At 40.2% G+C, this 13,249-nt stretch overlaps 1 protein-coding gene across 1 annotated transcript in view; it reads right to left on the bottom strand.

Moving 5' to 3' along the window:
- The window catches only part of PKD2L1 (polycystin 2 like 1, transient receptor potential cation channel), a 64,660-nt gene that overhangs the window by 49,263 nt on the left and 2,148 nt on the right, over positions 1-13,249 (bottom strand). The gene's annotated exons all lie outside the window — the stretch shown is intronic.

The raw sequence follows: 13,249 nt of genomic DNA, 5'->3' as shown, positions 1-13,249 counted from the left end.
CCATCATCTCGGAGCGGCCTGACTCCATCCTCTACATACGGCGTCTTTATTTTTGGTGAGCTGAAAGATTTTTCTACATTATCTCTATTATTCTACAATGACACGTCTTTAGACTGCGTGGTCTAAGTTTATGTTGTCTAAATATTAGTATGAGTTAATTTGTCCAAATGTACCAAATATGTATCATATACCAGTATATTTATAGTGTGTGTGTGTGTATGTGTATATATATATATAATATAATATAATATGGAGTTGTCGTGGTCAGGCTTGAAACCAGAACAAGACTGTGAGACCACCACATTTATACAGAATGTAGGAGGAACCATATTAATGGAGAAATCAATTGCTTCTTGTGTTCTTCAGATGTTTAATGGAAGCGAGTGAGTTTGATTAAACAATGAAAACCGTGATTAGAGGTCATCGCGCCCTTCACCCGATCTGTTCTCTCCCATCATCCTCTCCTATAAATATGTGTGTCATGTACATCTAGAAGAATGTATTTAATTTGCTTAGTTTTATTAAGAGGAAAAGGACAAGGGATAAGAAGTGAACTACTTACTGTAAGCCTGTCTCTGTTGTTTCCTTTATTATTATTATATATATATATATTTTTTTTTTACTTCATGAATTTTATATTTAGAAACCGCATACATTTCCTTTTTAGTTTCTATGAATAAAATAAAATCCATAATACAGTGTGTGTACAATAACCCCGCCTCAGGACAATATGTGATCTGTGTATTTCTTTATCAGGGTGGGAATCTAGCTGATGTGATTCACGGCTACCCCCTCCGCTCTGCATGAAGCTCCTGTGTAACCTCATGCCAACGTCTGTCTGTCTCACCAGCAAGAGAGAATTCAGTGGGTTTAAAGAAAGAACAAAGTAAGTGTTTAACCCCTTAACGCCTAAGCCACTTTTCACCTTCCTGACACGCCCCAATAGTTTTCTCGTGACACTTTGTACTTCATGTTAGTTGAAAGATTTTGGTGGTATGTTTTGCATTTATTTATGAGAAGATCAGATATTTGGTGAAAATTCGGAAAAATTTTCGAACTTCAAAATGTTCTACTTTTTCCACACATAGTCATAACCGCAAAAAAACTCAATAACGAACATTCACCGAATGTCTACTTTATGTGGACATGGTTTTTTATGCATTGTCTTATTTTTGTAGGATGTTATGGGGCTTTGAATGTTAGGTGCGATTTTTCACAATAAAAAATGCCAAATCCTGCTATTGAGGGACGTCACTTTGAGAGGCCTAAATAAAAGTAAAACCCCATAAATTCCTCCATTATAGAAACTACACCCCTCAATGTATGTAAAACAACTTTTATGAAGTTTGTTAACCCTTTAATTGTTTTACAGGTGATAAAAAAAAAATCGGATGCAATTTTGAAAGTAAATTTTTTTTTTGGCTAAATGTGTTTTTCAGAAAATGTACAAATTCTCAGTGGATAAAATACCAAAACTCTCCACAAAATTTGATACCCAATCCCTCCCACATATACCAATACCCCATTTGTGGTGGTGACACGCCAGAGCATCGAAGTGAAGCTGCGCCATTCAGAGCAGATTATGCATTGTCACTTTTATTGGCTATACAAGATTTATTTTTTTGGCAATTCGGACATATAAGGGTTTATATTTTTGCGACATGAGATGCACTTTACAAATACTTCATTTTAGTGGGTCATTCGCTTATTGATGAGGTTTTATAACTCTTGATTGTAAAGGTGAAAAGAAAACTGTCAATTTTGGTTTCCTTTCTTTTAGTATTTTTTTGGGGTCGTACACCGTACACTAAAAATACTATATTATCTTTATTCTATAGATCACTACGATTACAGTGATACCTCATTTATATAGCTTTTCATTTATTTTTACAATTTTATTGGAAAAAAAACTAATATAGAGGAAATCTTATTTGTTTTTGCATCGCCGTCTTTTCCAAGACGTAACTTCAATATTTTTTGGTTGACATGCCTGGTTTAGGGCTTATTAGTTTTCCTATTCATTGGTACCATTTTGGCGCACATAACTTTTTTTGATCACTTTTTAGAACATTTTTTTGAAGAGAATTTATGAAAAAATGTACATTTTTGGCAAGTTTTTTGGGTTTTGTTTTTACGGCGTTAACCGCACGGGTCCAAAAATGTTTCTGAGTTATTGTACGGATTGTTACAGACGCGGTGATACCAAATATGTAGGGGCTTCTTAGGCGATTTTGTGGGTTTTTTCTACTTCATTACATGTGTATAGGGAATATTTGTGTTTAGGGGACCTTAACTTTTATTTAATTAATTCTTTTTATTAAAATGTGTTTTTATTTAATGTTTTTAACTTTTTTAAATTTACTTTTACAGGTTGGCTCTTCTTCACAAATGTATTACACTGTGTAATGTAACACATGCTGCACATGCTCAGTGTGCTTCCAGCTGGGTCCTGAAGGCAGGACCGGGCTCCCGGAAGAGGATCACGCAGTCCCGGGGCTGCGATCAGAGCCATGGAACCCCCTGGTAAGCGCCGCAGGGGGTGTCCGATTCACGTTAAATGGCCCTTACACCCGGCAGTCAGCATGACTGTGGCGTGTTAGGGGTTACCACCTGCGATCGGAGAAATCTCCGATCGTGGGTGTTAGAGGCGGGTGTCGGCTATAGTATACAGCTCACACCCACGGCTTCTGGCGTCAGCTCCGTTTAGGAGCCAGCCCCAGAAACTTGACATGCAGTACTATTACGTCAAATGTCGGTAAGGGGTTAAAGAGGCATTGTTCTCTAAAAGAGAAATAAATAAAAGTTTCTTGTATTCACTCAAACTCTCTGTGCAACATTTGTTGAAAAAGTCAGTGAGAATTTAAGGCCCGTGCTTAACTCTCTCTTTTCAAAAAGTTTAGCAGCAGCTTGTCTATCTTGTAACACAATTTGCAGTGGTAGACACTAGTTGTATTGAAATTTTTTGGGAGGTAAAAATAAAGACTCTTCTTGGTTATCTGCTGTTTTACACAATCTGTGCTGCTACAGATCGCTTTTTAAGTGCCACCATCTGTTATATTTGGGCAGTATATTAGCACAATACTTCTTTTGTTGGAGAACACAGAACCCCTAGGGTTCATATACCCTAGGGCAGTGGTGGCGAACCTATGGCACGGGTGCCAGAGGTGGCACTCAGAGCCCTTTCTGTGGGCACCCAGGCCTTCACGCCAACACAGAGCTTGCCAGCCAGGACTCAAGGCTTTCTCATGTGGTCCAATACAGCCCAGGATGTGCCACGCTCAACGCTATTTTAAAGCAACATCCTTGTCAGGACTACAGGAGGAGAAGGAAGGTATGGACAGAGATGGATTATCATTGTAGCTCCTGCAGCTCCCCACAAATTAAAAATATTACAGACATACATTTATGTATGGATTATGGTGCATGCAGCACTATCCCACTATGTTAGCTTAGCTCCCCCCCCAATTATTTCTAACATATGTAGAATCCTTCTTTAATTAACATGTACAGTAATATTGTACAGTATATTATTAATATAATAGTAATTTACATATAAACTTCACCAGAACAAAGCTTAGTATATAAATCCAGCACCACTATGGAGTTCAATAAATTAGTACAGTACTAGAACCAAACACAGCACCAGAACCAATTCCCAGTCCCTATATGCATACGTACAGTATCCCAGATGATTTTTCTTATGCACAGAGGCCTCTAATTTACGTGTACACAGTACCCCCCATAATAATTCGTACTATGCCTCCTGTATTAATCGGATGGTCTTTCGGTGACTGTCTCTGAATGTCTCTTTCTGTGACTGTCTCTGAACGTCTCTCTCAGTGACTGTCTCTGAACGTCTCTCTCAGTGACTCTCACTGACCAGACACTGTCGGTGATTGTCAGTGACACACTAAAAGAGCCAGTCAGTAACAGTCGCTGAAAGAGACAGTCAAAGACAGAGAGAGAGAGAGGGAGATAGATACATATAAAATATTTTTTGTTAACCCATTCCATTTTGTTATAGCTAAGAGCAGTTATTCCATATCCAGGGCAATGCCGGGAGCTGGTGGAAGCAGACAGCAGGAAGCTAGAGATGAGAGTGATTCCTAGTCCTGCTGTACGCAACTCCGCTGTGTATTGTAGATGATTTCACTGTTATATACATATTATGATAAACAATGTGCACAAAGGTGCACATTCACCATTCTTTAGTGTGTAAGTTCGGATGCTGGGGCCCCTGACACTGTGGGCCCCATAGCAGCCGCTATGGCTGCTACCGCTGTAGTTACGCCCCTGTCTCTACCAAACAGTTCTACTTTGGTTTCATCTGTCCATATGACATTCTCCAAATACTTTTCTGGAACATCCAAATGATCTCTAGAAAACTACAGATGGGCCTGGATATGTACTGGCTTAGGCAGAGCGGTCCCGCCCACACCCTGGGATTTTGCCCTGAGCAGCCTAGGGAGTGATAGGAACTAAAACAACAATAAAACTGAATAAAATTGTCAAGTATTAAAATGATCCTTATTGTGTTAACATCACGAGGGGATTGAGATGTGAGAACTTTCTTTTGTGGGAAAACTCCTTTAACAACAAACCTAAAAAAATTATTCTGTACGTAACCCGGGAACTGCATGTTTTCTTTTGTACTGGGGGCAACGGCTGCTGGCCCCCTCCTTATCTTCCAGCTTGTGTCTGTGGATGTCAAGTGCACCGCCCGGTGGAAGAAATAGACCTAGTCCCAAAATAAAAATATCCAATGTAATGACTGTAGTTATCATAACCTATTTTTTGGCATTTTGCCACCAATAAAAAGTGAACTGAAAGGTAGTACCATACACTAATTGTTATCAATGAAAAAAATCAGCTTGTCCTGCATAGTTCCGGAAAGTTATTATTTTTCGACGATATTAAAACATAAGTAAACTATATAAATTTTCAATTTCTGTGATCATAACGACCCAAAGAATTAAAATGAGCTGTCATTTGGATTGCACAGTAAAAGCTGCAAAAACCAAGCTTGTAAGAAAATGCCAGAAAATTAGTTTTTTTTTAAATCAATTTTACTGCGTTTGGAATTTTTCGCCTGCTTTCTGATGCAAATCACAGAGTATTAAGTAGGGCCATTAGAAACTACAATTTGATTAACAGAAGATAAGTCATCACACCTCTTTGTAAACTGATGCATCATATGCGAGTGAAACCTATTACCATAAAAGGGCAAACAAATGAAATTTTACTGAAACCGTGCCTAAGTGCATGTAACTAATGTTAAACGGGTTGTCCTGGCTTTGAAAAAAACGATATATCTGGCGATGGTGAGGCTGTTATCCTGCATTGCCACCTATCGGGGCCTTGCCCCTGTTAGTTTCGAGGCCTGTTAATGCCAGCAAATGGTGCAAAAAAAGATGAGGGCGAAAACCGCTAGCCCTTTTTTATACCACCTTTTGTACCATTTTACCCTAATAAAATTTGATAAGTTATAAATGTTACCTACTGTCAGTCTTAAAAAGGGCTGTATATACTTCTATGACTACTAGGCCTGTGAAAAGAGGGTGTGGCCTCATGGCAAAAATTCAGTGCGCCTGAAATAATGCTGACCTGACAGAATTTTGTTTAAGTTTTCTGGAGTAAAATAAACCAACTAATAGGAGGAGCAAAGTTTGACTAGACAGACTTATACTGCACCAGATTTATCACCCAGCACCAGACACTTCTATGAATCTGGTGTAGAATAAGACTGTCTAGTCTAACTCTGCACTGCCTTACAACACTTTCCATAAGAACCATTGGGGCTTATTTACTAAGGGTCCCGCGGCCACATTTTCGTCGGGTTTCCCGACTTTTCGGGGATCACACCGGGGATTGTGTCGCACGCGATCGTATTGTCGCAATCACGCCTGCTTTCACGCAACACAAATCGGGGGGAAGGGCCATCGGATTCTGACTAATCGCGGGATTTAACATTTACATTTGTGTCGCAAGCCAAGCACTTACATGCACCGGGAAGAAGAAGGTGAACTCCGGCGGACCTAAGCGGGGGAAGCGACACATGCAGGATATCAGGCGCAGGATCTACGTGGATCTACGCAGAACAGTGCATCATGGTCAGAGAGTTCGGATCGGGGATCGCAACTTGGACGCATTAGTAAATGTGCCACATTATGTTTTACATGTTTTTTTTTACCTTCCTTTTTGTACCTTTTATTAATTACGTCTTTTTTCCTGAATTTATTGTAAAATTAAAGAATAGAATGTAGAAGAAATGTAGATTATTCGACTGAACCTAGTAAATGTATGCATTCTATTCCGTATAGACTTTTGTTATCCATGGGACAAAGCCTCTGACACATGTTTCTGTGGAAATTGCCCTTTTCCGATAAACCATTTAAAACTTTCCTCAATTATTTAAATCTGTGTTTCATAACTTTTTTTTTTTTTTGGAGATTAATGGGATATATTTTTCAAAAGTGTTTGTATGGTAAGACATAGCGGAGTTTTTTTTAGACTAGATGTACAGGCGGTCCCCTACTTAAGAACACTCGACTTACATACGACCCATAGTTACAAACGGACCTCTGGATATTGGTAATTTATTGTGCTTTAGTCCTAGGCTACAATAATCAGCTGTAACAGTTATCACAGGTGTCTGTAATGAAGCTTTAGTGTTAATATTGATTCTTATGACAACCCAACATTTTTAAAATCCAATTGTCACAGAGACCAAAAAAGTTCTGTCTGGGATTACAATGATAAAATATACAGTTCCGACTTACATACAAATTCAACTTAAGAACAAACCTACAGACCCTATCTTGTATGTAACCCAGGGACTGCCTGTATTCATATCCAGATTAATGTATGATTCTGGCATAGTATTAGACTGTTTTGCACATCCTATTAGTTGAGTTAGTTTATGCACAAAAACTTTTCCAAAATTCTGTGCATTAGCATATTATTTGGCAAACTGACTTTTTCCTGAAAAGCCACACCCTCTTTTCAGTGACCACGACCATTTTGTAGTACTCGTTGTAAAAGTGTCTGAAAAGTGTCTAAAAGCCTTGATAAATATAAAGCAAATTAATGCAAAACTGATTGATAAATTTTCCTAATTACGTTTAAAGAGTTAATTGTCATTGCAGATGGTTTTTGATATTGTGGGGGGGAGTGTTTTTCTTTCATATTTCATTAAGAAATTTTGTTTAGTTTGTAAAGAAACAGGCTGTCCTTAACCCTTAGTTACCGTGATGTCATAATGCAAATCTGTCTACCAAATTGAAGAAGGTCTCTCTCTTCTCCTGTTGGTTACACAGCTTTCTGCTCTCTCCCTGGCTGCAGTATGCTATGCTATGAGCATTATTTTGAAAGATCAAGCTGAAAGTGAAGGGGTCAATCTTCACTGCTCAGAGATGTGTAAACAAACAGAGAGATGAGATGCAGCCTCCATATATACACAATGTACAGGTGGGAATACGGATCTCTATGGAAGGGAGTAACTTGATTTCTTTTACAAACTAAGCAGCATTTGTTAATGAAGAATATTGGAAAAAATGTTCCCCACATCCCCCTGCACACAAAATATATAATCTAAAATATTATCTCTTTTTTTTTATTAAAAATACTGTCGGAGCAAACAAGATAAAGTCAGAACTATAAAAGGCTTTAACCTGCAGATTTTAGTATTAGTATTCGTATAGCCATTACAGTATTATTGTATGTAACATATCAACCAATGAAATATAAAAACCATTAACTTCTTTGGTTACAGGTGGCGGCTCATCCTATGTTTACTTTGCTTTTCTTTTCCATAATGGCTTTCTAATGTGAGCACGCGGTGCCATCCTGCTGCACAAGGGACCACTTACTTGTGTACGCTCTCTGAAGGTCAAACACTTCTCTGTTTATGTAACTAATGACTGTATTATAGGATTCTATCATTTTAAATGAAGCTCAGGACCGCTAAAGACCTTGGCCTTGACTGACGTGTAGTGGGTAGGCAGCAGAAAGTGTACATATCTGCAGGGGGAGGCTATACCCTGTATAAAATGAACTTCATGAATAATCAATCGACAACCCCAACTGTCTAGTTGCTGTTTTGCGTTGACTGCAAAACCTAAATGGTTAATTGTCACAGTCAGGGCCAGCACCAATTGCAGCAGTTATTGGCTGGTGTCTGCTGTATAATACAGCAAACACCTGTACTTTATGGAGAGCGCTGTGGGCTTCTCCTTGGCAGTTTAAGGGGCGTAACTTGAGGGGGTGCAGAGGTTGCGGTCGCACCCGGGCCCAAGAGGTTTTGGGGGCCCTTATGGTGTCAATTTCCCATATGAGAAGACTATTACTATAAACCATATATTATAGTCGGGGGCCTTGCACAGACTTTGCACTGGGGCCCATCAGCTTGTAGTTATGCCACTGGCAGTGTGGTCGCCAAGAGGTTAAATAAGGACAATTAGTTGTTTCATCTATGTAAGGGGCACATATACATATCTGGGACCTGTACAGCTTAAAAAGAGATTTCTACTGCCTTTCACATTGTAGGCCTTTTTCACATGGCACTGTAGCATTCAACAGTTTTCACACGTCAGTGTTCATACAGATAGCGCACGTCAGCATTCATTTCAATGGGCAATACAGCCATACATATACATAGCCGTACTGTGTACTTTACCGTGAGCGAGACATTAATCATGTTCTATTCTCTCCAGTATTTCTCTTCTGTATGCCCCATTAGATGCTTAAAATATGTGTTGCAAACGTGCTGCATATGGTTCTGCAGCGTATATACATGCAGTGTCCATGGAGGCCAGAACCAGTGGAAGGAGCATTCTGTCATTCGGTACGGATACAGTGACATACGTGCACATACGGATGAAATACGTTGCATATATACGGATTCATACAGCACAGAAATACCGGACTGGAGAAATCATATGTTCGTGTGATAGAGGCAATGAACGTTGTAGCTGTTAATTGCTGTCAGAATAATCAGAATAATACACCGCCCTTGTATATATCTGTCTCTCCTGGACTATACATGGGAGCCTTCAAACAACTGGGTCACATTGCTTAGGCTCCTCCCTTAGTGAGTTTTCAAATTTAAAAAACTGCTAATCGGTAAAACGTTTTTTTTCTATGGTAGTAGCTTGTGACCTAATATTAGGTTGAATAACTGGCTACTACTCCTAAATAGTTTGCCATAGTCATACTGATAATTGGGCTCAGGGGAACCGTATGATGTTCGAAGTTTGAAAGTCTTTCCCGCGTGTGGGCATGTGTTCTTGATGGACGGAATATTTTTCCGTTTGTTTGAAAAAAAGATTAAATCAAAAAGACTTGATTTAAAAAAAAAAGAAAATCTTTCCATTGTGGGAAAGTACAACGAACTTACTGAAGTGTATTAAATTAGTACCGTATATACTCGAATATAAGCCGAGACCTAATTTTACCAACAAAAACTGGGAAAAACTATTGACTAGAGTATAAGCCGAGGGTGGGAAATGCATTGGTCACCGACCCTCCCCCCCCCCCCCCCCAGTATATAGCCAACCAGCCCCCTATAGTATACAGCCAGCCCAGCCTGCCCCCAGTAGTATACAGCTTGCCCCCAGTAGTATACAGCCAGCCCAGCCTGCCCCCAGTAGTATACAGCTTGCCCCCAGTAGTATACAGCTTGCCCCCAGTAGTATACAGCCTGCCCCCAGTAGTATACAGCTTGCCCCCAGTAGTATACAGCTTGCCCCCAGTAGTATACAGCCTGCCCCCACTAGTATACAGTTTGCCCCCACTAGTATACAGCCTGCCCCCACTAGTATACAGCCTGCCCCCACTAGTATACAGCCTACCCCCACTAGCATACAGCCTGCCCCCATGTAGTATACAGCCTGCCCCCATATAGTATACAGCCTGCCCCCATATAGTATACAGCCTGCCTGCCCCCAGTAGTATACAGCCAGCCTGCCCCCAGTAGTATACAGCCAGCCTGCCCCCAGTGGTATACAGCTTGCCCCCAGTGGTATACAGCCTGCCCCCAGTGGTATACAGCCTGCCCCCAGTGGTATACAGCACTGCCCCCAGTGGTATACAGCCGGCCGGGGGAAAGACATGGTGGCGCCCGACAGAAGATGGACATCGGGGGAGCAGCGCTGCACATCGGGGCCACCGGAGGGTGAGTATATAAGTTTATTATTTTTTAAGTATTTTTTACTCTTTATTGACTCGTGTATAAGCCGAGGGGACATTTTTCAGCACATTTTTTGTATAGTATATACAGTATGTAAAAAACAGTAGTATTGCAGTATATGGTAAGAAGCATCAGACTCCCTAGGGTTCAAGTCACCTTGGGGACCTAAAAAAGTGTATGCACAAAAACATATTAGGTATTGCTATGTCCCAAAATGCTAGCAAAAATAAAAATGTATGTACTGTTTCTGGCATTGAACCCCGTATCAGAAAATAGGTACAAATGGCCAAATTGTCACTTTTTCACAAAAAAGCATCAAAGCATCATACAGTTCTCAGAATGTTAACAATTTGAAACACCTTACACGTCTCCGTACATTCCAAAGGAATATTTTCTCTTTAGCCAGTCACTATGTGACTCGGACAGCATGAGGCCGGGGGGAATGAGGAAGATGTTGGAGAACAGAAAACACACCCCTTGTGAATCAGTGAGTCCGCTGGCAAGGAGGTGCCAGTTACTTTTTCTTTATGAGCGACGGAATTTTATAATAAAACAGAATGGGAAATTAGGTTTAATGGTAAAAACCTGATAACAGGTTCCCTTTAAAAGTAAAATCTTTTTCCATATCATGGGGCTCATTTACTAAGGGCCCGAATTGCTCATTTTCGTCAGGTTTCCCGAAAATTACCGGTTTGCACCGAATTGCCTCAGGTTTTTGGCGCATGTGATCGGATTGTGCCGCTTAGGCGCCGGCATGTATGTAACGGAAATGGGGGGGGCAGTAAAACCGCGGTATTTAAAAAAAAAAAAAAAAAAAAATGTGTTGCTTCACACGCACTTACATGCACCAGGAATAGGATGGTGAACTCTGGCGGATCTAGTGGACAGCAGCGACACCTAGTGGACATCGTACACACGACCTTGAATCGCCGGAAGACACGAATCTTCGTCAGAGAATGCGCCGCTGGATCGCGACAGGACCAGGTAAGTAAATGTGCCCCCATGTGTTTTCACCCTCACTATTACTACACATTAGTCACAACAATTACATTGATTGATCACTGAATTCACATTCCCTTTAGTTTAATTTAAATTTCCAATGTGTAAAAATCTGATTTTATAAGCATAGATTTTTAAAATTGAATACTCTGTTGCATTATTGAGATGAAAAATATTGGTATCTATGGTCTGTTTTACGTTTCCAATGTAAAAAATAATTTGTGCAATTTAAGGTGTTATACTATTGATTCAACACTTTTTTTTTGTTATAATAAATAGAAATTAATTTGATCTTGTGGTGAGCATGGGAACATTTTCTGATGACCTGATAACAAGTGTGCAGTCAGCCTGCAGTGCCCCTACAGGAGAAAATGAGCATTGCACAAGTTACATTACAATCAATGAGGTGTAATTCACAGAACAATAGGTGGGTTTTGAAGTTCTGATCTGGTCATTTAATAAGATCTTGAATTGAGTATCCTTATTCTATTAAAAAAAATCTTAAATGGAGTACTTAAAATGGTTTTTATCAACCATACTTCTTATTTAAATGTTTAGTTGCACCTTATAATGTGAAAATATGTTTTCCTCAAAGTCATGCTTGATGGTAAAGGTGCTGCATTTCAAGTTGGCAAAAGGAGGAATTGATTTCCGTGTCCCATCCTGGAAAATGTATTTGCATATTTCCCAGAATCCCTTCGTTGAGCATCAATGGCTACAAGTCTTCACGTGCCTGCAAGGTGGCCTTAAATGGCAAAGTTTCCATAAGGAGAACTCTCCCTTCCTGACCCTAAGCTGTGCAATTTCAATGTAGGAAAGATTTAGGAGGGCAAAGCAGTACCTTAGCTTTGTCCCTGTTATTCTGGTTGTAGGGATCCCATTGATGACAGAGTGCAAAATGCTAGATGACATATTTGATTATGATTTGATTATTATTTGATTATTATTTGGCTTTTAGCCAAGGAGGTAACTTATTAGTTCTAGTTTACAGAGACTCTCCCCCAGGAAACAAAAAAATAAAGGGCACATATCTTTTGTGCTTGTAGAATGAATATGTATAAAAAAAATTAAAAATGCTGCATTGATCATGGTCAGTCTCAAAATGAGATTTAGTGGGAATGATGCTCAGCACGGGAACACGTGTCCCTGCAGAGCTATAAAGAGACCTTTGTTAACGGATCTGGTCTGATCCATTGTTTACCAAAGCTCATATATCCATCCCGACACAAAAGACCATGTGTATATCTGTCCTAGTGCTACGCATTGATCCTGCCCTGTGTAAACAAGGACTCCACCTCGGTGGCAAGTCACCTGTATCACTGCATGAGCCATGAGCTAGCTGTAGGTGAGGGGTAAAATCTTAATAGCTAAACTCTGTTATCCACATTGTTACCAGGGTCCGATTTGGCATTTCTGGTGTCCCAAGCAATGATATATCCGTGGGCCTCCCCAATGTAGTGATAGAGAGCCTTTTAAGACCCAACGCCCAAAGATTACCCAAACTGCAACCTAAACTCCACTTATTTATCGCAAAGTCCCAACGCTGCAAATTAAGAAGTAACTTATGGATAACTTATTCCTCCCTCCTCTGCCACAGCTTTCAACCATATTGAGGACACCAATATAGTCCAAAGAAGGAAGGGAAATCGGGAATGATCACAGTCACTTCCCTAAAGGTCCCTGTGATTCTTCCTGGTCGGTGGGCCCTTCAAGGCCCACCCGTTTCCCACCATCTCCATCTTCCTGAAGTCCCAGGTAGCGCAAAAAGTGTTGCTTTCTAATAGTGCCAAGCATGGCATGTAATGGGTTGCCTGGGATTGTAAGAGGATGGCTTGAGTTCTGTCTGACAAATTCTATGCTGGGACAAGGGCTCTAAGGGTCACCCGTGCCATGGTTCAATGCTCCGCAATTAACAAAACTCTATTGCTCTATGATGAGCCACAGCTTCTAACTGTTAAAAAGTGGGAACAATGACCTTTATCCTCCATGCAAAACTTTGAGTTCCTTAGAGAATCGGCTGCATCGTATTAGTGTATGATACCCCCTTTCCCGATCTTCTGACCC

This window comes from Engystomops pustulosus, chromosome 11 (assembly GCF_040894005.1).
Source record: "Engystomops pustulosus chromosome 11, aEngPut4.maternal, whole genome shotgun sequence".
NCBI classification, from domain to species: Eukaryota; Metazoa; Chordata; class Amphibia; order Anura; family Leptodactylidae; genus Engystomops; species Engystomops pustulosus.
Note: the sequence above shows the minus strand (reverse complement) of the source record. Positions and strands in the feature narration are given on the sequence as shown.